This window comes from Psittacula echo (assembly GCF_963264785.1).
Source record: "Psittacula echo genome assembly, chromosome: 2".
In the NCBI taxonomy this organism is placed as follows: domain Eukaryota; kingdom Metazoa; phylum Chordata; class Aves; order Psittaciformes; family Psittacidae; genus Psittacula; species Psittacula echo.
Window position 1 is genome coordinate 20,055,442 of NC_137737.1, and position 27,681 is coordinate 20,083,122.

Sequence of the window (27,681 nt, forward strand, 5' to 3'; positions counted from 1 at the left end):
TTTTGGTAGCAGCAGCAAAAAATGTTTGCTCTCCCTTCTGCCTTAAAGCCATGAATGAGCTAGACCGTCTCAGTTGAGATGTTGCTAGAAGATAATATGGCTGCACATGTATACAAATTTCTTCAGTCTTCCTTTGAAACAGCTACATTAATTTAGTAAAAACTTTTTCTATGTATGTTCTTTTAGACTTTTAATGGTAACAATAATGCCTTTCTTGACAGAGTGGCAAATAATCAGTAGCTGCAACTAGATTAGTGTTCTAGTTCAGATTAGGAGAGAACTGCTAAAATGAATCTTCTTGTTGTCCAACTTGACTTGCTTTGTTTCACACCTCTAAGTGGCCAGAACACATAAACAGGGCTCCTTTTGTGTAGAACTGAAATGGAAGATGATGCCCAGGAGTACACCTAACACACTTTGAATGCTAATTGGTGTTCAGCATATGAGATCAGATTAGAGCTAATCCAGAAGCCCTTCTGTAATTAATATGGTGTGGATAACAGCACCAACTGTACTTGGCAGAACGTATTTGTTCCTGTAGTGCCATAATACTTAATATTGTTGAAACAGCCAGTAGATTTCTAAATGGCCACTAAGCTGTAGCAAATTGGACATTAACCCACAGACTTCAAGAACAGAGCTGACCAAAATGTAAAATTTCCTTTCATAAGAAAACTGACTTTTGAGAAATGGGAGGAAAGAAAAGTTGTGAACATGACCCCGTGGCATGATAACTGAGATGTTTACCTGTGTTCAGTTTGACTTAACTTCCTTTCAATGCTCCTATTAGAATAACAGAGATATTTTTGTGAAGAGTCATAAGAAATAGAGGCAACTGAGCTTTTAAGGTTGCAGAATTTGTCATACCTCTAGACCTGCTGCGGACTGCAGAGCTCATGGGCTCATGGTAAATACATTTTCTGTTTCTAGGCAGTGTGCTACAGGAAGACTTCGCAAGAGCTAACATTAAATCCTATGTGGTTTTGTATTATACTGACTCATGGAAACATAATGGATAATATGTACTGCTTTAGGAAATCACCTCTAACCAGATCCTATGTGTTTTGCTGATTTTGGAAAGATACTACTTTTTCTATTTGACTTTTTCTCTCTTTTCTATTGTGCCATGAAATAAATCAATGTCTTATAGAAAAGGAAAAGTTAAAGTTTCTACCACATGCTCAGAAGCATGCTGATCTATGTGCTTTTCCCCACTTATGGCTCTAAATGCAAGCCCTACTCTCTCATATTTATCGCTTCCTGCCAGTGTGATCTATTTAGTGATGGATGGTTTGAATTCTGGTGTCCTAAAGCTGAAGCAAGCCTCTGTGAATACAGAACTCCAGAGTTTCAGTCCAGTCACCTTGAAAAGCTCTTGTTGATTCTGAAGGTTTCTAGCTGTTTTCTGACTTCTGTCAATAATTGTCTTGGCTGAGCCATTTTGCTCCAACCAAAAGAGGCACAGTCATGGTAGACTCATTGCATAATAGTAAACTGTGGGTTTATTTCTGTTCTCTTCAGTCTTGGTTAATTACTGTGGCTTAGTATCATGCTTGAGAAAACATTCTTGTTGTTCTCCAGAATTTAAAATATAAGATAACTCAAAATTTCCATATAGTAGCTTAACAAAAAGGGACATAATATTCTAGTGTTCTAGACACCAGACACCCAAGTGTCCAGAATAACTGACGCACCACTTACAACTTATCTTTAGGACAAATATGCCAATTTTTTATTACTTTCTCTCTTGGGAGAATTAATACCCTTTTGTTTCTCTGGAGCCAAAAATAATGCTGACGCCATTTGACACAACTGATAAAACTCTTGTGTTGAGGATCTGAGGGTTCAGAGCTTGCTGATGAATCATTTCAAGATTTTTCATGGTGTACCTCATGGAAAATCTATTTTCCCACTATTCATTTTAAAAGGTTGTTTTGATTAATCGATTTTGAAACTCATGTTTTCGGTGAGTGTTACAATTATTGAATGTATGGATGGGAATATTTGTGGAGAAACAATATGAAGTTAAGGAGTATTGAGATAAGTTGAATTTTGAACTGGAATGGGTGAGTTTTCCTACAGCAAATGTAGTCCCAAGTATTCATTTAGAATATACAAATAAAGCTATTTGGTAGTGTTCAGCTGAGAAAAGAAAAAAAAAAAAAAACCCACAAATATTTGAATTTATGAAACTTACACTCAAAAGCAAGAGCAAAGGAGCGTCCAAGAAATGTGATTCCATTAGTATGGAGCTCACATAGATGAATTGATTTAGAAGAATTTTTTTTTTTTTTGAGAATTTTTTAATCATAGAAAGATGATAAAGTAGTTAAACATTTGTCTAGTTTATTGCTATGCAAATATATCTACAAATTTTATTTAAAATCAAAACTGGCAGTATCCAAGTAATTAGAATATTTACAACAGTAATAGCTACAATTGAGAAAAACCCAGAAGATGGATTTAGGTTTGGAATGGGCTAACCTGGTAAACTGATGAATTGCAAAGTCACAATCAGGAGAACTGAAGACTAGCTGGACCTCGAGCCGCAACTTCTCCTCCAAGAAGAATACTGTGTCTCCATCTGCTGGTCAGCGGTATAACCCTCTGCGTTCCAGGAGCTGGGGCGTAGTAACCAAAGGCCAGAAGGCTTTTGTTCTCTCTTTTGTCTTTAGTGGGTAATTAATTTGAAAAATCTCATTCCAGATACTAAAAGGACTTTGAAAATTACAGTAACCAAAGGGATATACTCCATAGTTTATAGTATAAATAAACAATTTTATTCTGTTACTTTAAAATCTGGTTCGTTAGCATCCCTGTTTTCCTTTCATAATGGATTAGATTTATACCACTGGGAAAAAAACAATGGAAGTCACTGATTCCATTCAGATTTGGAGAGAATTCCAGCATTTCATTTTAGTAAATTCATTAAGAAAGGAAAATGTTCAAAAGTTCAAAGTGATAACAATTCAGAAAGATTAAGGAAACCCAGTGCTCATTCAAAAGGTGATAAAAAAAAAGGTAGAGTGATTCAGGCAGAATAAGGTATTAGGTAGAGCTATTAGTAAGAAAAGATACATAAACATATCTTGACCATAGCATATGGTCAGTCTAAGACACAAGTGAGAGTCTTTCAGAGTTGTGTTTGTGTTTGGATTTGTTTCAGTCATCAAAAGCAAAAATTGTTATATTTAGGTATTTTTAAATAGATTTTCTCTGTCAATGGCAGACTTTATGGTGTCAGAAAGAACCAATTCATCTTAACTGGAATGGTTAAGATGCTTTTCAGAGAAGATGTAAGATGAAAATCCCACTCCATGTCTTTGATTTTGAATGGGGATTCAGATCTAGGTCTTCTGTATCTTAGAGAATTTTCAGACCTGCTTTACAACCGTTACAGAGTTAATCTGGTTTAATCAATATTTCTCTCTGAAAATGAACAGAGCAGTGTATTAAAGGAGATTTTGTCCCTGTAGTTAGTTATCAAGGCTACTTGGGGATAAGGGAGATCAGTCTCAGACAGATCAAACTTCCATGTGGGGCCATTTAATCATAGCTGTCAGTCTTAATTAGGCTTCTTTCTGGTCACTCTTCTTTGCATAAAAGGGCTTCAGAGGAATTCCCCTTTATCCCCTTTTTCTATGCTCTGGAACACGAAATCCAAACTGTCAGAATTTTTCATGAAACAAAATTCTGGCTGTCACTGTTATGTATCAGTCAGAAGATTTCGCTCATTCATGAGTTTCTTCTTGAATAACAGTTAAAAAAAAATACAGAGAAAAGTTAGAATATAATTACTGTTTTTCAGATTTATGAAAAATATGTTAGCTAGAAGTTAATATTAAAGATTATAGAGGCATTGTAATGTTTGCATTCTAGTGAAAGGGTATGATTTTGTGATTTCACTGAGATTAAATATTTCAGCAGATATCTTTATTCTGATTTTTCATTTAGATTTATGATTTGCCCTTGTGCCAAGGCCTTGATGTCAGAATCAGCTTTTGGATCAAATCTTCAGCTGGCATAAGCAATGTAGCTCCATATCATTTTACATTTATTGCAAGAAAACAACTTATGGCAATAAAAGACTGTTGTAAGATACAGTAAAAATCAAAAGCTGTCATGAAAGTTTGCTGAATAATTTTCAGTGCAGAGCTTGGCTGAAGCAGCAATGAACTAAAATGCCCCACTTACAGCTGTTGCAGTTTTAAACAGTGAAAGTTATTGTAGTTTTTCATAGTCATGAAATTATGATATGAAGCAGATGTGTCTGTAGTGACACTGCTAACACCGATTTCTACTGCCACAGTTGTGTTGAAGTAGCAAAGTTACAATTTTACTTATTGAAATAGTAAAGTGAACAGTAGTTTGACAAAATTGTATGTTACAACTTCATTTTTTATATTAAATATGTAATTGAGGTGCTTTATATACTGTTTATCACTGCGATGAAAAGGTAGTCAAAATGAATTTCTGTAGACTGTTAAACTGCCTCTTATTAGCATTGAAACTATATTTGCAGCACATTATCTTAGGCTAATTTTTTTTTGTATAAGGAAATTGCCATCAAAGCATAGTTAATCTGAGCTGAATTAGATTATAATTGGAGTCCTTATGAATGGGGATTTAAAATTATTCTGTATTGTCATAGAGTAACAATGCATTATTAGGATATTAAAAGTAGTTGGCAGCAGTATCAGAAGAGTACATTTTGTATTAACACTTCGTGTAAAGTAAGCTCAGTTAATTTTTTTGTTTGAACATCTTTCTTGTATCTTCTGTTATAATAAACTGCTGAAACGTCAGTGCATTAAAGGTTTTTCAGCTTTAAAAATGCATCACAGATTAAGATATAGCTTAAAAAAGGAGTCTATCCAGTGCCTTTTGAAGTCAATTGAAAGACTGTGACTTCAATGAGCTTTGGATGGGGCCCACAATGTGCTTGTTGCAAAGTAACAGCTGTGCAGGCCTTTGTTTCCAGGAGAATCAGAAGTCTTACATTTGATGGTTGGGATGCAGTGAAAAGCAAAAAAGAAGAAAGATGGAGGCAAAATAATACATAGCATTTAAAAATGGAAATGAATGCTGTTTGTCCTAATTAGGAGATGCATCATAAGCCTTTGGCTTTCATTATTCAACTGAAAACATTTAAACAAAAAGCATCTGAAGAGGTGAGGATATTTCTGTGAAGTTTTTGCAGAAGGCCATATGAGCACCGTCTTGCAACCAAAAGAGAGTAACTTCTTCACATGTCTTTGATATATAAATGAAAAAGAATGGCATATATAGTTGTTTGTTTTTTTTTTCTCTAACATGTACATTGTAGTGGTTACAGCAGAGGGAAGTACCAATAGTTTCAGAACACATTTTCTCTGGGGGTGAAATGCAAGTACTTTTTCATGTCATACGTGATTACATAGTTGGTAACATTTAGAAATAGTTAACATGGCAAATATTGTCATAATGCAGTCAATTCAATGCACAGAGTATAAATAAATGTGAGAAATCAACATTGTGCGATAATACCTATTTAAATAGCTGAATAGATTCGCCAGCTGATGCTTACTAAAATCTTGCGTGCATATACATGCACACGCACACATATACACATGCTTTCAAAGATTATAACTACATAAAGGTCAGCTACCTCCTGGTCGTCATTTGCTATAGAGTTTCCTTAGGTTTGTTTATAACAGAACAACGCTACATTTATTTTAACTTCTGTGTTGTAGTAACTGTCTCCATTATTTCTGTTTTGCTCTGTACACAAGGCAGTGCTGAAATGCAGTAGCAGTGGCAAATGTGACTGTTTGGCTGTTAACCGGGCTGCTGGCGTACATTTTAGTTGAACAAAATTAAGAAGAAATGGTAGCGGCAGAAAGAAAGCTTGAGATACTGGGACCACTTGCCTGCTATCAAAGGGAACACAGTATATAATGCTTTAATAAAAGGATTGAGATCTATCAAATTTTGCCATTGTTGATCTTAGAGGACTCGGAGGATGGTTCCAGATGCTCCTCGAACCCTGTGCAATGTCTTTCAATTATCAAAATAATTTTACTCCTGGTCAAAACATACAATTTTGTTCTTCTGATAACATCAATTTTAACATTCACTCTTACTGTTTACCAGTGCTGTAATTACTGATGGCAGCGTATACCCTATCTCAGCCTCTGTTTTACTAGAATAAGCAAAGAACCATTTTTAGCATTCTCACGTATTTCTTGCTTATTACATAAATGTTTTCTATATCTTCTGTAGTTTGAGTTTTTTCTTCTTTATCTTAGTGGGCTTAGCTGTATATGGTATTCAAGATAAGGTTTTACCAATATATAATCTCTTCCCTGTCTCTTCTGAAAATACCTTTTTTTCTCTACATATAAACTCCAGGACACTTGTGCCCTAGGGTACACCACATGATGGTCCTGGCTTCCTTGTAATTCAGACCAGCTACCCAAACAGGGTACAGTTTAGATGTAACTGGTGACACTAATGCTAATAGCACATCTAAGGACAACTGTTGCTACCCTGTTATCAAACTCTACAGAAATTGCATGTTCAGATAAATGCTTTAGTCCTTATGTCTGTAAAGAAAATCTTCCAAATGGCAGCTGAATCTGAATCTAGACCCATGTAAGGTCAAGCATGCTGCAGACATGAGCGTAGAGCTGTAGATATTCCTGTGCTCTATTAATTTTTATTAACTGTGAAGGCAAAGATTAAATGTCTTGATGGGCTCATGTAAAATACATTGATAATTGCCTAGTCAAACTGTAAAAGAAATGAGACTAAGAAACACTTGGCTTTTTGAGTTTTTGTTCACTGAAATTTACAAAACCCAAAGAAAATGTTGCCACTACTACTGGCTTCACTGATCAGATGTTTTGGGGGGGTGGGGTGGGTGTGTGCAAATACATAATGGCTTCAAGCCTTTTAATGACGACATTTAAACCTTTTGAAAATCTTAGTTTTGTTAGGGTTGAACTGAATTATGGAAAAATCTTGGATCTCTCTTCTGTGTATTCCCATCATTTTGTTGAGTATTGCTATTCAATCAAACATATAATGTCAAAAGTCTATATTAGAAGACGTATATACTTATTAGAAGCACTGAAGTAGTTTTTCTGGATACATCAACAATATGAATTTAAGAAAGATTGTGCTGTGCAGAGAATGTGATTAAAAACACTGACACTGAGGATTTTTTTGCTAACGTCTCTATTAAAGGACAGCACTATTTCTTCATTCATTATCTGAGCCGGAGAGGGAATATTAACTTTCTTTACAATTGCTACAATGCTTCCTTAGGTTTGAGGAACAAATCATATACTGCAGCCTACAATTCCCCACTTCCGAGCTGACTGTTTCTACTCCTTTGTTACTGCAGCAGCAGAGGAGAAGGTATAATGCTAAGTCTCTTCTTCATGCAACATTTCAAAATTTTTATTACAAGATTTTCTTTTTTTATTTTTCTCTCAGCTTTGGATAGCTAAAGATGTCAAAAGCAGGAATACTTTCAGAGATTTATTTGTTTCATGTTGCAAATATCTTACTATAAGGAGGTGCTTTAGTATTGTGCCTCTAAGCACAATACTACATTATTGTCGATGCCAGCCTAACTCTCTGATAACTTCTCTTCAGCTAAGACTTGAAATAATGAGCTTCTTAGAGCATTGAGTCAGGGCAAAAAACTATTGGAAATTCCATTGTGAATATTGTGCTTGTAAAACAGTCTTGGCTCCCTCTAATTTAATAAGAGTACCAGGAAGTTTCTTTGATCTTAATGTTTAAATGTCTCTAAAGAAAACTTTGTTTAGCTTGTGGGGTTTGGTTTGGGTTTTATATGTTTGTTTGTTTGTTTCATTTACACTTGAAGTCATTGTCTTTGTTTTCCTGTTAAATGTTCAATGGGAAATTAAGGTGTTTAGGATTATGCACGTGTCTATTTGGCCTTGCATTATTTATTAATGGAATATATTTATTTGTTTCTTACTTTCTAAACAAGAAAAGATGCTTTTTCCTGTAGGGCATATTCTTCAAGTGGATTAATATTGTTCATTGCTTATATTTAGTGGGGAGACAGATATATACATAAGCATCAAATTACCTAAATTCAGTGGGATTTTAGGACTTTCATAAATATTAAGGCCCAATCCACAGTGAAATATAGAAAATGGAATAAAGTTGAGGTGTCCAGGAGTAGGATTCAATCTAATTTTTTGCAGCAAATGGAGTTTTAGTTCACCCAGAAATGGCATTACAATACCTTGCACACCAAAGTGCAGTCAGCTAAACCAATGTGGAAGGAATGTTCAGGGAACAAGTGTGCTTGAAACTACATCATACTTGAAGAAACCTCTTCCTGCTTTGCTGTGGTGTGTAGCTATGTAAGTTCAGCATTTGCAGCACTCTCCCAAGGACTTAAATGCCTATGTAGTGCTCTGTAATTTCACTATGGCTCCATGTCTTTTCAAACAATGGCAGTATTAGTTATGTTTTGTACAGTAGTCTCAGAACTACAGCAGTTGCCTGAGAACTGGAAGACATAGGTTTTAGATGTAGCTGAAGAAGTTAGAGATTGCTTTTCTAGATTACTGCTAAAATAACATTTAAGACACACAGCAAGTTCACTGGACTTCATGTAGGTCAACTATCACTGGCTTCCAGTTGCCACCTCTAAAGCTCAGTTCAAAATCATACTCAGTATTAGGTTTTTTAGGAACCTAGAAGAGGAGAGACACGCACAACACTTAAAGGGCATACGAATCATATAAGTAAACAAGTATCCACACACTGCTGAACATGCTTACACTGACAATTTGTTTCAAAATTGAGCTTCTGACGGTTCTCTTTGTGTTTAAAACAATGAATAGCCATTTGCTTAGAGATTTGAAACATTTTCCTTTAAAATTTCAGAAATTAAAAGCTTTTTACTCCTGTTGCTTTCATCACTTGAATGTAGGTAGTTGTGTAACATTTCCGGGTAAATGTTGAGCTTTGAAAGGTGACCACTGCAATTCTATCAGAAGACACTGCTGGCTGCTAAAGAATTTGTAGAAATGCTACTCACTGGGCAGATTTTTAGGGTTAAATACGTTTGTGACTCAATTTTACAGTTCACAATTGAGGAAACCAAAAAGAAATGATGTTTCAATAGAAATGTCAACTCAGTATTTAGCTTGGAAGCATCCTAACTCAAAATATCTCATTAGACCAACAGACTGCTTCCAAAAGCAGTTTCTGCTTTGCCTTACGGAGTAGTAGAAAACATACAAAAATCTTGAAGTCACATCAGAAGGTTAGGTGATGTTATATCAAAGTAACTGGGGGAAGTAAACTGAAAACTTTAGTGTATTGCCATGGCTTATTTTATAGAAAACAAGGATGCAGAGAACATTTTTCTATATTGTGATTGAGTGGAAGGTGAACACAGAAAGAACTGTTAAATACACACCTGGGTAACAACACTGCAGAGGAAATTTACAAGTGTTATTTTGAATTATGCACATTAACAGGCCTGATGATTTTTCTGATGATCCCTAAATACGGAAACAGGCTGTGTTTTCATTACTGCTGAGAACAGACTGCTGGAACATTTGAATGACTATATACTAATTTTCTCTCTAGTATTTACCACTGAGTTTTGGTTTTTTTTCATTGCCCCTCACTTTTCTGCCTTTGAGAATGCATAAGATGAAGTGAAAACAGAGGGACAATTTTTTTTTCTTTATTATCTACTACATAAATAAGATTTTTTTCAGAGCAATAATAATTTAATAAATGTGTTGTAAAACACTTAAAATCATTATTTTTACTAACAGCAAATAAAAAATCCTTTCATACCATTACTAGTTTCACCATCAGAAAAGTTACACAGAGCAAAAAAGGAATGCCAGGGTGTAAAGAAATCATGTTATTTGTCTTGAAATCTAATAGAAAATAACATTTTTCCAAGGATTCCTATGGGTTTTGTCAAATTTCAACACAGAAAAATAGTTTGTGGACCCTATTTAGTGTTTTAGCGTCTAAGATCTGTGCTACAAGATGTAGCACAGAAAAAAAGTAATGGCTTTTGATAAATCTGACTTAATTTACAGCAAGCAGTTCTGACAGCAAACAAGTTACAACACAGCTAAGATTCCTTATGTCATGTTGTGCCTACTTCTATGAAACTTTTACTCCATTTTCCATCTATGTGATCACACCTAGTTTCAGGATAAAAATGCACCATATCTACACTAGATAAACAGCAGTAATAAAGATTCAGGGATAGAATTACTTTAGGTATTTTCTCCTAAGCTACGGTACTGCTCCATAATTTCAACTATACTTTCTTGATAACTGATTTCATCAGTTTCCTTAGAGTTACAATCACTTCTATGCAAGCTTCTGTTCAGCTAAGCTTTGCAATGTGTTTGTGACCAGCCACATGGAGCCATGACAAAAATGAGAGATGTTTAACATTTAAATTTTCCAAATTCCTTGAGAAGCCATATAATTTTGAAGTGATGAAAAGGCTGTTTAATGATGATGATTTTGGTTCTAATAAGTTCAGTACTTTGATGAAAATACCCCACCAAGATTCTCAAATAAGCTGTTTCTTTCTAAACAAATAGCTGAATTTGCAGATACTAACAAGGGAAATGCCAGCTTTTGTCTGCACATATTAAAGTCATGAAGCAAAAACATATCTCAAATTTTTGTTTAAATTGCACGTTTCCCTGATATTTGGTATTAATGCTGCTGGTCAGATAGCATCATTATGTACTTTTCTCTGAATACTGAAGACTGGCTTTCTTTACAGAATGCAACCCACAGTTTTAGTGCATTTTAAAAATAGTTAATTTATCCTAAAACATAGCAATTACTTTTAAACCTTTATTTTAAATTTGAAGGCAAATAAAAGTCATGGGTTGAACAGTATCAAACATAGTACCAAATGCAGCCTGATGTTGACCTCATACATCACTGAAGACAGACTGAATAATGGTTCTTTTGCAGCAGGCCTGAATTTTAACCAGTACTGGACCACTCATTCTTTAATCAGAAAGACTGCAAGACTTTCAGAGCTGCTGCTATGTCATATTTAACTTTCTGCTGACTGTCTTCAGCCATTTTGTAGGGTTCAGTTCAATCTTAGAATACCCTTTTGCTTTCCCAGGAAGGGCAGAAAATAAAAAAAGAAGATCTCAACCAGAGAAGTTCTTAGGATTTCCCTTCTCATATTGAAACAATATTCATGTTGAAATCTGTGAACTTCTTTATTTCTGGAAGACATTCCTATAACTTAACTGCAACAGACCCTAGCTTCCTATAGGAGGTAGCTAAACATATAGAAGTTATTGACAATCATATATAAAGGATTTACAGATATTAACATGTTTTATTCTAGGTACAAAATAAATAAAGCCTTTAAAGTCTAAACTTTTGTTAGTTTTGATTCCAGTCTGGTGTCATAATTTTTACCACCCTAAATATCTATGAAAGCAACATGACAAATGTACATTATTGCAATGGGAATATACAGGCTAGATCAATTCTCCTCTTCCAAGTGAGGGAAAAGAACTCTTGTAGTAAGGAGTGCATTCCTGCAAAGCTTAGGTTTCCTTCATCCGTTTTCTTTATTAGGTTTATTCTCATGCACAGTCTCAGTAATTTTTCTAACTGATAGGACAGACTGAAAGGAGGAACATTGCTGAACGTAGAATATAGTGTTAAGGATGCAAACTTCTGACACTTTTCTTGATTCCAGAAAGAATTTAAATTAATTGTAAAGAGAAAAAAAAAAAAAAGGCTCTTTTTTCCATACACTTAGTAGAACATTTTTTTCACTGTGTTATTTGTAGTACTATTTGGATCAATGGATTGCTAATTAGAAACTGACTTTGGAAGACTGCAACATGCTTCTTGATGATTCATGTGTTTGCATTGATTTTTGCATAAAAGCAAAATCTAGCTGTACTATTTAGCACTTAGAAATTGGTCCTCAATGAACTATTTGGAAGTTAATAGGCTTGATAATACTTGGAAACTCATTATTGTGTTTTTAACATTATTTCTTGGATTAAACTGTATACATACACACATATGTATATATACACAACACTCACACTTACATACGGAGTTGTATTAAGCCAAAGGACAAGGTATGCAGCAGCTTATGGCAGCAGTCTGTATGCTTCTTCTATGCCAAAGAGGGTCCTGGCTTTCTAGGCTGAACAGCAGGTCTTTGTTTCCTGCTCTATACAGCCGACTTCTTTTCCTGCTGTTGCTGTTTCCCACTGAGTGAATAAACAGAATGTAACCTGTGCAGCTTCTTAAAGAAATTATAGTAATTTTTCTGTCTTCTTTCCTTCAGGAAGGTGTAAGAGCAAATCCTCTCTGACATCCATCCTTTTCAATGTTCTACTGTCGTTTATCCTAAAAGAAGCAGGCCTTGCTTCTGCGGGAGAACAGGACACTGCAGGCCTTCCTATCAGGGAAAGGGTAGTAGGTGAAGACAGGTCCATGGGTGACAAGCAAAGGGTGGCATGTGGAAGTCCTGTGCTTCAGGAAAGTGAGGAAGAAGATTACCCATGAAAAAGGACAAGTTCTCAGAACAGCAGGAGAGAAGAGGAGCTGTCACTACCCTGAGCCACAGCCCCACTAAAGCCTCACTTAGCTCACTTAGAATATCACGGACCTTCACTGACCTCTGAGTTGCTAGCTCCAGTCTTACTCTAGAAACCCTATTCTCTCCCCCCACAACCCATCTGTTCTGTCCGCTGAAGCCTCCACTGAATCTTTTTAGCCTCTTTCTTCCATCTGCTGTGACCCATATTGCTGCTTCCATAAAACTGATTCTGCCTACACTGCTGAGAAGCCTTCAGCTGAGTTAACATATACAATATGGATTGTTGGTGTCATATGGCCTATATATGTATCTATCTATAAATAGATTTATTGTCTGGATATGCAGCCAGCAGTTCAGCCAAGGTTCCTATGAACATTCTTAACTTTTTGCCGATGAATATTTAAAATATAAATCTAGGCACCTGCTAAAGTTGCTTGCAAAACTCAGGAACTAATATCCAGATGGTTAGACACAGGATCTGTATCTAAGATTCAACTTCATTCTCAGTCTGTGGACATATTTAGGGCTATTGATGATAGATCTTTCCTTCCAAATCCACATAATGAATGCTGAGAGAAAGTTTTTGAAGTAAACTACAAAGGTCACTCTATTTTATCATATCTTTGTTTATCACAGTCAAGAGATTTCTGGAAAAAAAAATTTTCACTCATTTTTTTCAGTTCTGCTTTAAATTTTGCAGTATATAAATCTGTATTTCTTCATGAGAAGAGGTTTTCAATTTAAAACTTCCAAGACATCTGAACACTTTGAAAATGATAGCAATCAGACTGACCATTTAGCAAATCTTTGAAGCAAAGTGCTGATGTTGTAGTAAATGAAGATCTAATTTCAACTTTAAAAATTGTTTCTGCCAGTTCCCTGTGACTAATACAGAACCTGCACTAATCCAGAACAGTATCAATTAACCACAGACACCCAACTGTAAGAGCTACTTTAGCAGACAGGTGGAATTGGACTAATTATCATACAAGGTTATGCAGGAGAAAAAAAGACCTGCAGTTTCTCTAGGAGAATTACAGGTCTGTGATGGCCCCCTTCCTTTGCTGCAATTACCTCCAACTCACACCTGCCAAGCTGTAGGGAAGCATTCCCATGGTTTGTGGCTGAGAACACCGTCAGGTAAACTGTTGTTTTAGTTGGATTAAAAATCCTCCATATCTCCACTCGTTTCAAAGACCACCATACTATAACTGTTTCTGCAGTAAAACGTATATATATAAATCACATTAGAAATTAGACATTATGATTGTTATTATTACTATTGTTATTGTTATTATTAACAAGCTTCAAGTTGAGATACCATTGAAAGACCCTAGCCTCAGAACTATTCTTACCATCCTGGATAAACTGGGATGCCTTTCCAGCCAGACTTGAGAATGCAGTTTCTCTGTTGAAGGAAGAGACCAGGATGTAGAGAGAAATTTGTAGAAGCATTTGTGCTGAATGAAGAATCTGCTCAATTTGTAAGCAAGAAGTGAACAAGAATGAAATTGTAAGGCCTAAATCTTTGAAGAGATATCAGAGTTATATTTCAGAAGCAGAATGGCACCTCTTTCACTTGGGATTCTCAGTTGTGAATCTTAAGCTTAGACTGTAAGTCATCTTCTTCCTGGAGTTCATGAAAGAGCAGTCTTTTTCTTCCTCTCAAAAGTCTGGCATTCTAACCGTACCTTGAAGAAGATGAGTTGTAGAACCTGGGAGAAAGATCTCAATCATCCTTTTGAAGTATCCTTATCACTGTTTTGTAACTGTACTCTCACTTACAATGGTTATATCTGTCTAGATATTTTTAAAAGTGATGGGGCCAGAACTGTGGGATCAAGCATCCAAATTTTTTGTGACAGATGATTTGTGATATTAAGAATCCAGCTCTTTATGCCTGCAGCAAATTGTTGACAAGTCTTCCTGATGGTCTTTTAGAAGATGGAATAATAAAATGTGTACAAATTACTTAAAAAATAATTGGATTTTAGAGAAAGTAGTTTGCAAGATCGTTAACTGAAAATGTTTATTTTCTTGAAAGAAAATTGTGTTAATTGCAGTTGCTCTCATTCATTGTGTCTGTCTGCCTCAGTAGACGCAAAGACAGTGAGAGGGCAGTGTTGCATGCAAGCAGTCAGACTCAATACGTGGAAGAAATAAAATGACGACAGCTATTTGTGTAGTTGACTTTCACATGATTTTGTCATGTCCAAGGTTTGAATCTTAGCTGCAGAGACCAGATGGTACCTTATGGAAAGCCAGCACTTCGATGTTGGGCTCTGGCTCAGTGTTTCTAGAGATATATAGCCTAACCACTGGATTAAAGATTTGAGATTTATGTTTGTAGTCAAAAGAATCACAGAATGGTTTGGGTTGGAAAGGACCTTAAGATCATCTAGTTCCAATTCCCCTGCCATGAGCAGGGTTGCCTCACATTAGACCACGTCTCCCAAGGCTTTGTCCAGCCTGGCCTTGAACACTGCCAGGGATGGAGCATTCACCACTTCTCTGGCCAACCTGTTCCAGTGCCTCATCACCCTCACAGTAAAGAACTTCTTCCTTATATCTAACCTGAACTTCCCCTGTTTAAGTTTAAACCCATTCCTCCTTGTCCTATCACTACAGTCCCTGATGAAGAGTCTCTCTCCAGCATCCTTGTAGGCCCACTTCACGGCATGGTCTAAAGCACATCTGCAATCTGAGAGATGACATGTACACATAGCTACTGTTTGATTATTCTAAGGAAGAATTATCAGAGGGAGAGTGAAAGACCAGAAAGATTAAAGCAAAGAACATTGGACTTTGAATTGCTCTTGAAAAAAAATAGATTTAACCTCAGTTATTTTTAGTAAATTATCAATTACCATTTTCAGCGTAACATAATTATCTTCAATACATTAATTTATTTTACAGTGGTATTATACATACTGCACTGTTCATAAAGTATTAACCTAAATATAAACGTTTGTGTTAATTGAATCCATGATGCCAGTGAATTTTAAAACCAATCTTACATTAGACATGATCTAATCGTCTCTGTTATATTGACTGATATCTAAAAATGAGTTTGATTCTACCATTAAGCTATTTCAGTTATTCATATCAGAAATGCTCAATAGAAACCAAGTGATGTTACTGGAAAAAATTCCTTTCATCATTTTTTTTGTTACTAAGTTAGTTCAAATAGAAAAGAATATCTCAGCCAGAGTTGGGGCTGGTCCTATAATTTTGTATTTTATAATATCCTACCCCATTTATAATATCAGTCCTTACATATGACTTTTGGGTTTGGTTGTTTTTTTTTTTACAGGGGATGGGGGTGCAATTGCTAAAAATAGTACACTTGGAAAAGTGGCTTATGATTTAGGGTAGAGAGAAGCATACCTGGTAGTGTCATCATATCCCTTTTAGATATTGTCCTGAGATTGAACTATGTCCAGGATGATATCTGGAGCTCAGTAAAGAAGTCCAGAAGTCCATAACAGCCTAAGGTGAGAAAGCAGTTAAGCAATGTGAAAAATCAAGATTCCAGTTTTGAGCCACTCATTTTATTTAGCAGTGTAGATGTACCTAGTGTGCCTATGTCTGAGTTCCCTTGTCTTTGACATGGGAATTAAAGAGTGGAAAGGTATGGTAAAGATAAAGATGGTCTATATGGGATTAGCCACTGAACCCACTTTCCTGTCATGTTGTTTCTCCAAGCACATGTGGAAGTTCAATGTTCAGAAAGTCTTTATGATCATGCCCCTTAGATATAAGGCTTAGGTATGTGTTTACAGAGAAAATTGCAGTATAGTAGAGAACTGATTTTGCTTTACGCAAGCTCTTTCAGGTACTCACAGACTTGATGCAGCAGATGACAATCCTCTGCACAATATCATATTGGAAAAAAAGTCAACTAGCAATGGATTTCTGCAAACTTAAGTTTACTGGATTGCTTTGAATTGTAAGACAAGGTTTGGTCCAGTTCTTCCTTTATCTTTTCCTACATCATTCCTCTTTCAAAAAATCACTGTCCCAGACAGGCTTTTACCAACATATATAGGGGTTTTATTTTTCCAGGTAGTGCGGTCGTACCTGCTTTTTCAGTCAAAGGTCGAAACTATCTCTGCCATAGATTTTCTTTAAGAGAGAATGTAATGGTAGGACTGAAAATCTGAAGCAGAGGCAGACTTGTTATTCAAATACACTCCTCTCTGTTCTCCCCCTGTATGCTCACAAAAATCCATTTTTTCCTCTTGAATCCGCACTTCAAGGCCTTGGCCTTCATCTCTAGTCCTACAGGTTCTCAAAATCTTCACACCTGTGCTCAAAACATAGCATTTACAGTTACTGCTTCCAGTATGTGAACTGTTCATGGTGAAGCATGTCAGAATAAGCCATAGCTGTATTGCTTCTTTATGTGGATACAAGCTACTTGATATATATCCTCTGAAATACATGTCTGTAGAGTTATGGGAAAATTAATAAAACAGAAATTAAAACTGACAGCTTTGAAATGATATGCTACCCTTAGCATATGGACTACCTCACACGAACACTTTACAGGATTTGTATCAGGATTATGGACAGTAATTCAATGGGGGATAACTTCTGAACTATATTCCTAAATCTCATTTGACAGGTTTTGGATGTATAATTCTTACACTATTATAATGTCATGCCAATGATGCTACAGCCATCATTAAGATAGTCCTTCCATTCTTAGTGCTAATTTTGTCTTATAATTGCTTTTGCAGTGAAATTTCAGATGCTTTTTCTGAGCAGATAAATGAGCTTCCTTAAAAAAATTAAATGCCTCATTCTCCAGCAAGGCATGTTTTGAAGATCTAGTTTCTTCAGAAATAGGCAGCTATATCTGGAAATTAAAAACAACAACAATTCTTTATGCTCTGAGCTTTTAAATATGTACTAATGATTTACACTGTCAGGTTTGGCACCATTGTAAAATACAAGTTAGGAATTAAAGATATGTAAACATCATTAATTTTTTTAGGATTCTATACTAATTTACTTTCAGTATTGGTATATGTCAAGAATTTTTTGTCTTTAAGAGAGTAAATGAATGATGAGGACTGGTTTAATTTCATAAGACGCAGACGACTCTGCTATCCTCTGCATCCGTCCAAGTCCCAGACCAGTGGTTAAGGCATTTTCTTGGAATATGGAAATGATAGCAATTTAATCTAGAATACCTGTCTACTAGTGAGCCTGGTGTTTCCTGCAGCTGTTGCCGCTTTGCAGTCCTTGCAACTCTTGGAAGTACCAGAAGTATGAGAAAAGAGAGGTGGTGAATATCAAAGTTCTTCAGCCAAAGCAGAGGCAGCTTGGAGTGAGAGTAGCAGGTAACTTGAAGTGAAGCAAAGATTGCTTACAATGGAATGGAAATGCAGTCATCCTTTCTGTATAACATAAACTCCCTGGTTATACTTATACAGTCTTCCTGAGCATATCGGGCACTGCCACTCTTTCGGTGTGTGGACAGTGCATGTCTTTGAGCTTTGATTACTCTTTCCATCTCACATATAAGAGGCCTCTGACGATAGGAGACTTCACGTGAATTTGCTTCTACTCATTCTGTAAAATGCACCAACCATGTTTGATGCGTGGAGACCTCATAGCAGTCTTCCAGTATCTGAAGGGGGCCTATAAGGATGCTGGGGAGGGACTCTTCATCAGGGACTGTAGTGACAGTACAAGGGGTAACGGGTTCAAACTTAAACACGGGAAGTTTAGATTGGATATAAGGAAGAAATTCTTTACTGAGAGGGTGGTGAGGCACTGGAATGGGTTGCCCAGGGAGGTTGTGAATGCTCCATCCTTGGCGGTGTTCAAGGCCAGGTTGGATGAGGCCTTGGGTGGCATGGTTTAGTGTGGGGTGTCCCTGCCCATGGCAGGGGGTTGGAACTAGATGATCTTAAGGTCCTTTCCAACCCTAACTATTCTATGATTCTATGATTCTATGATAGTTGCTTGTCTCTATTCTTGTACTCTAGGTAGAAGTTAGAACTAGTTTTGCAGGGTATAAGCTATGCTTTGTACTGTTTGGAATACCTCTGTTCCAGAGTGTGCATCTCTGTGATTGCTAAAATATTCTAGAAACATGGTTTTGCTTTTTTGGAGACAGATTGTTGCTTTCAAAGACCAACAATATCTGCTTTCAAGCTATATGATTTTTTGTTTATAAAATTGTAATATATGAGAACTTAGCTGGGAGTTGAATCCCTCTCATGACTGAGAGCCATAACAAAGGATGTTGTTTGCCACAGTATATTCGGCAGAGTATATATGTTTGTGTTCATTGTGACTGTTTGTTGGAAAGAGGCAGGAAAACATAGGTGTGCAGCTGTTCTATGACCTCCATACTTGGCCACACTGGGGCGCTTGGCCAGCGCTCTCAGAGTGGACAATGGTGAGATCATGAGGAACTGCACAGTCCCACGAGTAACCGATTAGAGATCTGGCATAAGGCCAGTTGTTTTGATAAGGATATAAAAGCGGGACTCTCTTGTGGCCATGAGAAAAGCCTCACCTATGGGTGGACGCACCGCATAGGAATTTTTCCCAATTACCTGAGACTCCTGGCATCGGCTGCAACGGGCCTTCCCAGCTGAAAGTGTGGGCCTAGAAGATGATTCAGTGGTAACTGGTAATGTATGTCTTCTTAATCTCTGTTCTTTCTACACAGTAATGATCTAATGCGTTGCTAACTTTCTAAGGTACTTTACTTATATACCTATATCTCTGATTTGCCTTAGGGTACTTATTTACTGTACATATATATAGAGAGATATATTTACCTAATTCACATTAGCATGCTTGCTTTTAGTGTTCTTATTGGCTTTAGTGTGCTTGTTTAATAAACTCTGCATATTTTACAGCTAAAGTGTGGTCATTTTGTGGCATACCCTGTCTGTCAGAGGAACAAAAATCAAATTGATTCTTTGTTCCAGATACAGTAATTTTATAGTTAGTAAATATAAATATAGCTAGACCACATATAGTTGTTTTCAATAAATTTGAATTTCTTTATGTTGGTGAAATTCCAGCCATTGTGCTGCATAAGATTATGAAGTTCAAGCAGGACTGAGGTAAGCATGAGGAAGAAGAAAAAGCAACTTTTCTCAGGTCACCTGCAGTAGCTGAAGAACCAGTTAATGAAAACTACATTCAAACCACAAAACTGTCTCTGCCAAGAAGGGACTAGAAGGTTCTGCACAGCAATGACTACTCTGGCTCTATGTGTGTTCTCACTTTCTGTTCAGAACCAGTGGCATAAGTAATTTCACTTAATTTTGTCTGCCTACAATGTAGTCTATGCTAGTCCCATAGTAATTCCTTTTGATCACACACATATATAGTACATCACAGAATCACACAGAATCACAGAATATTAGGAATTGGAAGGGACCTGAAAATATCATTTAGTCCAATCCTCCTGCCAGAGCAGGAACACCTAGATGAGGTTATACATCTTCTAACTTGTTTTGTTGCGGAAGTATATTTGAACATATGTGGGGAAAAAAGTGCATTTTCTAATATATGGTTCATCACAAAATAGTGAAAGTGGCATATAGGGGGTTAAGGGAATGATGAGGCAAAAAACTGCAGTGCCAGCAGAATTCCCCGAAGAGTAAACAAAACTCTTAACTGTTGCAAACAATAAATTGTCAATACCTTGTAGAAGCAGTGGATAATGAAAAGTTATAATGCCTATAGTTAGTACTCTCTTTAAAAGAATTTACACAGGATATGAAATTAAATTCTGTGCACAGTTCTCTTAATTTGCCCTTAATTAAACAATACTCCATAAATGGTGCATTCAGTGACCAAATGTTCAGAGACAGCAAAATGGTGGGTCCCAAGCCATTAGGAATGAAATAAAGTCAGTCCCCTGAGAGCCTGCTAGAATCTGGTCTATCTAAGTGACAACTGATGGTTTAGGAAAGATAATTAACTTTGCAATTACAAACCACAGCTTTCACCAATGCTGTTTCTTTCAGTATTCTTTTCTAAATATTCTACTATTTTTACAGTGAGATAAAATGCTTTTTAAAAATGATGAGTTCATAAACACTTTTTCCAACACGAATATAATTTAAATATTTTATTTTAAAAATTTCAGATCAATAAGTGAATGTGCAGTTATTTTATAAATTACTAAAGACAAATGTTTATTTTTTTTATGACTGTCAAGATTTCTTTCTTTCCTCTAAAGATAAAAGGGGCACGCTGCATCAAACAAATCTGATTTTTTCCTTTGGTAACAAATCCTGGACCTAGCAAACCTAAATTAGACTTTTTGTTTAGCCATGCACATTGAAGTTCTCTTCAGTACAGGGAACATAAGTTTGAACCTACTAATGTGCCTTCATATAGATAAAAAAATACCTGCATTGAAGGGAGATTGCTAGTTGAATCCATATGTCTGTGCCCTTGATTATCTTTACCATAATGTCTTCTAGCATGTAAATTAGTGCATTTTCATGCTGGCATACGTGTTATAAAATCATCAAATACCGCAATATGTTCATACTTACGTGTGCAAGTGTCAGTGTTTTGATAGGATATATTAAGGGATTATGAAAAAGCTTAGCTAGAAAGTATAACACTATGTTCAATTGTGTTTTGTTGAGACTGTAGATGTCTGTGTACTGAACAGAGTTCAATAGGTATGGATACAGGTAAGCAAGATGACAGAATCAGGAGCTAAACTTCATGAAAAATCTGTTTGTGACTATCTGCAGTGATTTCACATACTGTAACATATTGTATAACACTAGAACTGGCTTTAGGAAATCCCAGCTGTAAGAGAGCAAACCAAGCTAATTTGGCATGGAACAAATGACCAGTTCCATACGTTGATTTAGTAGCTGAAAGTAAAATTTAGACTGTGCCCTAAGAGTACCAAGCTCCTTATCATCTGCTGCAGACTGATGTCAATGCCTAATGTCAGGCTCTGCTGTAGGCAGCGTTGGTTCTGGAATTGTGTTTGCTGGGATGTCCCATGGAAGTCTGCTACTCTAATCAACTCCTCATTTTGTCTGTGCTTAGGGCAAGCTGACTTACCTGTCTATGCCACCATGATAAGTGATGAGGACATTTTTCTCACACCCTTTTTGTTTACCTTGGAAATTCACTGGAAATTTTCTCACTGCACACATGTAAAATAAAGGATGCAACATTCTCAGATCTCAGACTCTGGATGGTCTATAAGAAAACATATTTTAAATAATGTTCTTCCTGGTAATGGTGCATTTCTGTGAATTGTGATATATAACTCCAATTACAGTGGTCACATCTATACAACTTCATATTTGCCATTTAGATGTATTTAACCTTAGAAAATTAGGGGAAATACTGTGGTAATAATTTGATATTTAAGTAGAATACTTGTAAGATTCACTTTTAGAGACTTTAATGACTGCCACTGTATATATATGTCACTGTATTCTATACTAGTATGTATATTTGTAAATTGTCAGGGAGAGGGAAGTTATTATTTATATCTCATATATATTCTGTTTTCCTAACTATTCTTCCTTCATGAATATGCTGTAAAATGTTCAGCTGTCTTGTATGTCATTTTGTCCAACTTTGCCACTTGTGAAGTGATAAACACATGCTTCATCACAGATAATAATGATAGCATATCAGAGGGCTTAGGGGTTTAAGGTAGTCTGAATACTAGTATGAAAGGAATTGTTGCCTTCCAAATGGCTGGTGTTGCTCTCACTGATGTTCATACAGGAGTCTTCATATTGTGTTAATATTTGTGTTTAACATCTCTTCCCACTGTAGTGTGAAGCAATTCTCTAGAATAGCATCTTCAGTAAGGTATTTAAAATTCTTGTTGATGAACATCACACAGGCTTCAATGCTTTTTCCCTGTCTTTCAGTGTTTATATGTCTGAAGAGAATACACGGAAGTGGAGAAGGACTTTTGTGATGCAGGAATTAGTAAAGACCCTCTATTTGAAAGTACCAGAATGTTTGCATTTTTTCTTTATTTATTCATATAAAGTGCATGCAATTATTGTCAAGCACTGCCTATTATCTTATATTTAGAAGCAACTTCAGAAATTACATGGGCTATATTCATCCTTGGTTAATAAAAAAACAAAAAAATAATAGATCTATGGGCAAATGCAGCTTATACATCTGGTTTCCTATAAATACAAAGAGGGAAACAGATACTATTTTTAAAAAAGAATTAACTTCAGATGTTACCTATTCTTTTTGTGCAAAGACTTTCCAGTGCACTTTAGTAATTTTAGGTCTAGCTTTTAGTTTGGACTGGTGCTCCATATGGATTAAAAAACAGATAGTAAGAGATGGATTCAGGTTTTCAAAATCATCAAGTGATTTGAAAGATAAGTGCTTCACAGTGTTAAGTTCCAACAATTTGATTTGGCTGTTATTGTGGAACCCTGGTATCCAACACTGAATTTCTTCAGGGAGGAAAACTTTATCTCCACCCTCTTTTATGATGTGTGATCCAAAATGCCAATCATTGAGAATGGAATACAATTATATTCACTAATATGTCTAAAATAGAAACTCTTGCTGTCAATATATACTCATTAGTACTGAGCTGCAAATGAATTCTGGAATTGTGCTCTTATTAATTAGGTGGCAGACTAGAAAACTTCCTTGCTTCTGTTTAGCCAGATGGAGGGACAGTGGGTGTAATGACCTATGTTGGGCCTTTCCCAGGGGATTTCTTTGGTGTTTCTTGGTGTCAGCATGGGTCCATCTTCCATTTACCATTTAAAATAAGCAGCCCTAAACTTGCACAAGTGTGCACTCAATATTTAAAATTACATTCAGAAAAAGACATGGTAATTTTGTTTAGTTTTAAAATTAGTTATGCATCACATTCTTAAAACTCCAGAGCGATTTGAACATACAGATTTTTTAGGCAAAGGTAAGTCATTCTGCTTTCTTTTCTTGTTATACTGTCCTACATAATCTACACATACATACCAAAATATAACATTCTGAATTTAAAACTCACTCTCTTTCTTGTCTTTTACTATTTTTTTCCCCTATGAGATGTTTAAAATGCTAAGAGGCTTCAAAGATTCAAAAATGGACTTCAGCGGTAGGAGAGAAGCAGATGAAGTTGGTGATCAGCCCACATGAGAAGTCTCCATTTCTCTAATTGACTCTGTATATTCTAATCAACATGCTTAAATGTGTATCTTCATTAAAGGGTATGAGTAATACTATACATTGAATGGAATTACTCATGGGTTTTAAGTTTTTCATGAATCAAGTATCATCCTGCATAGTAGCCTCCACGGGGAAAAATATGAAACAGAAGATTCTGTATTATTTTTATATTTTCTTTTTTTTAAGATTTTCAGGAGATACAACTTTGTCAGCACGAAAGTGATTCTTTGGAAGCTGGTAATTCATTTCAAGTGAACAAGAATCAGAAAAAAACTCCTTCAAAATATTACATAACATCAAGTTGTGGGTTTTCATAGATATATTTCTGCATTTGAAATGAAGTTTTAAAATCTATAGCACTTGAGTTAATTGGGAAAAAGATATTTTCTACTGACCTTATGGATTACTTAATTTTCCACAAATAACTTCCTTCTATGTGAGCTCCTAACTAGTCTTGGCTCTGCCAAGTAAAAACTAATACCAAAAGAATCAGATGAGCACCCTCATTTCCCACTGTGTTTCTCCTCACCTCCCACTGTGTTACTTACTTCACAGACAAATATTGACAAGCATGATTATTTATGTGGATATGGCAAATTTCTGTCTCAATGCACAAGAACATGCAATTTTTGTTCTCTACAGAGGGAAAATTCTTTGCAAAAAAAACCCCAAACAACAAAAGAGGATAATAATTTTAAATAAAGGAAAACTTAAGATTTTTGTAACCAAAAAAAACCACAACCAAACAAGCAAAAAAATGCAAACCCCAAAAACATATTCCAGAATAACTTTTCTCAGAAAATTGTGGCAGTGTTTTGAATTTTGTGTTAAATGTGACATGTAAAAGTCACATGGTAGCTGTATTGTGATACAAGACTTATAAGCTTACTACTGTGTAGTAACATGTTTTTTCATTCTCATATCCAATATCCTCAGCTTGAAAATAAGAAGGTGTTTGATTTGTTTTATTTTCTTGTGAGTGCTTGTAATCTCTCTGTCCTATCCCTTTCAGGAGGTGCAGAGATATAGGCCTAGTGAGTCAGTGATTTCCTTTGCCTCCTTTTGAAATAAGGGATGAAAGGCAGTGTGACTGAAATCCCTTGTAGGCCTGGGAACTATCTACCTGGAAGCAGGTGGGATCTGCATATTTCAGTCCAGAAGACAGGCAGAATTTATGACTGAAGCAATTATAAAGTTCATGTCATATGCTACAGCATATCTGATCTCTGCATTATGATGGCAAGGAAATTAATTTGCCACATGTGACTGCTATAATACCCCTGCTACAATCCAAGATAATCCCATTTTTCAGTTTGTGTGCTAATGGTAGAACCATTAAGGAAAAAAAAAAAAGACAACTGAGTTTTCTTTCAGAAGTGTACAGTGTGGCTCTAAGTGCAAAAAGAGAGAAGACGAGGAGTAAGCAAGATTCTATTTTTACGTAATTCCTTTTCAGAAGACAGTTGTACTTCAAGCAGTTTTATAGGCATGTCTTAATGAGCGCCTGCCTGGGGCCAACCATAGCAACTTTGAAGTCCTCTGAAAGCTGAGGGGGGAGAAAGTGGGTACTAGTCTTTAGACACTTTCAGAGTAATGTGAAAGGGCATGACTCCCATGAGATCTATTTTTCAGATTCCTACATAGTAGGTCACTTTTTGATGCTGACCCTTCTATCAGACAGAAACAGTCAATGTACAAGAGCTGTCATCTATCATGTGTGCCCATCATGTTCAAAGCAAGATAAAATAAATTTCATTCTCTCTCCTTTAAGCTTTTTATTTTATTTCTATTCTTTTACTTCATTTTTAAAAAACATACAAAAATGTGTCCTGGCAAACTGTTAAGTGCCAGAGAATATTACACTTCTAGTGTGTTCTCTTAGCAAGTTTTGTATGCCTTATCTTTTTTGTCGTTTTTAATCAAAAAGTCTAATGAATCAATGAAAATATATGCAAGTTCTTATTTAACATTTAATGATTTTTCAGCATTTTAAAATATTTATCATTACAAGACTTCTATGAGGACTTTAAGTCCTTAACAGTGTCTGAAGGACCACTTTATTAGAATTTAAATAAATACATTGATATATTCTGCTATGTGAAGTAGGTTCAAAATAATATGTACACAGTAGATAATGGAAACATGTTGACACTCTTAAGGTTATAAACACATTTGAAGATATCCTATTTGTAAAATTGAAGATTGTGAAGTACAATGTCCCTGAAAATCCTAGAACAGCATCTTTCTCATTTTGCTAATTGCTGCAACACTTGAGATCTCAGTATGATGTTTTTTCCTTTGCACAAATGAGCAAGTGAAGCCCACAGAACCTTTTTAAAAAGGCAGATGTGTTAAATAATTTACAAAGAAAATTAGTATGGGGACTAGAGTATAGATATTATGACTTATCCAGGTGAGGTTTTGGTGGGTTGAACAAGGAGTGCAATTTTTTTGTGTGCCAACAAGCAGTAGTATAAAATTCTTATTTCCTCCTAGCAAATATATATATACCAGTGCTGGGACCTATGCTATGCTTGATGCTGCAGAATGGCTTTTGTTATTAAGGCCGTGTGTTCATCTTGTGCTTCTCTGTGTTTTTGTGCAAGGGTGAGCCTCAGTTCTCTTCAGAAACCCTAAGTGATCCTTTTTCAACTTTTTTGTTAAAGAATGGTTACCTTCCCTACTTTCATTCAAAATGCTCCACTTTCTTTGTCTGGGGTTGGGTTGGGTTGGGGTTTTTTTGTGCTTTTTCTCAAAAAAAGGAACAAGAAACAATCTACAACTTCTACAACAAAGCAAGGAACTGCACCCATCACTGCCTGACTATCATAGTATATCTGGTGTTAATTTTGTCTTGTCCAGCAACAAATTAACAAATAGGAAGAGGCTAAAAATTTGCTTGGGAGGGAGTCACACTGCAATTAGGAACTCTATATACAACTCCTTTTTATTATAAATCTGAAGTGTGGGGTTGTTCAGATCAAAATATAGCTACTGAACACTGAACACATATGTTTGGCCTTGATAGCAGTGACTGTAATAAAGATGAATTCAGATAAAGTACTCAGAGTAGTCCAAGTGCAAAGAGGGCATCTGAACTGATCTCAGGCAAGATCATCATGATGTTGTCAAGCCCTATGCCTATTGACATCCACTTCTCAAGATAGATAATCACAATTGCAGCCCCAGTGCTGGTTTCTCTGTTTCTTACCTTGAAGCATCATACAGAAAAACTGGTAAGGGCATTCTACCTTGTGTATTCATAGCAAGTTATAAGGAGCAAGTATTTATCTGAGACTGAAGCTAAGATGAGGGAAAAGTCATTAGAAACCATTACCTTAAATAAAAATTCTCTGAATTGAGCAGAACAGTGTCTTTATTACTAATTCCTATGGGGACAAGCAAAAAATTAAACACTATGTCACCTGAAGAAATATTTGTTCAGTACCAAAACCTTCACCAGGACTGCTACAGGCTCCATATAAGGTCTCAGTGAGCTCCTCAAGCACTGATCCCTTTCTCCTGTCAAAAAATGACCACAAAGTGTCCTGGAATTCCCGTTTAAACTTCAATTATACCTTGTGGCATTTAGACAGTTTGGGATATCCAGATTCATAGACAGCTATGCGATAAAAAGACTGGAAAGATGACAAAGTCTTTGAAGTATCTCATTGATGTCATTCTGCAAAGCATGAAGTACTTTAATTTTTGTTGTTGCTTTTACTTAGATTTCAGAATTTCTGCTGCTGAATGAGTTGGTGCAAGGGCCTCAACATTGAGTACAAAAGGTTCTTCTTAAGCCCCTCAAAGACTCCCTTGATGATGAAAGTTTCAAATACAGGTGAAGGACAAGAAAGCACACGTGCTGGTGATCTTATACTTTGTCTTTG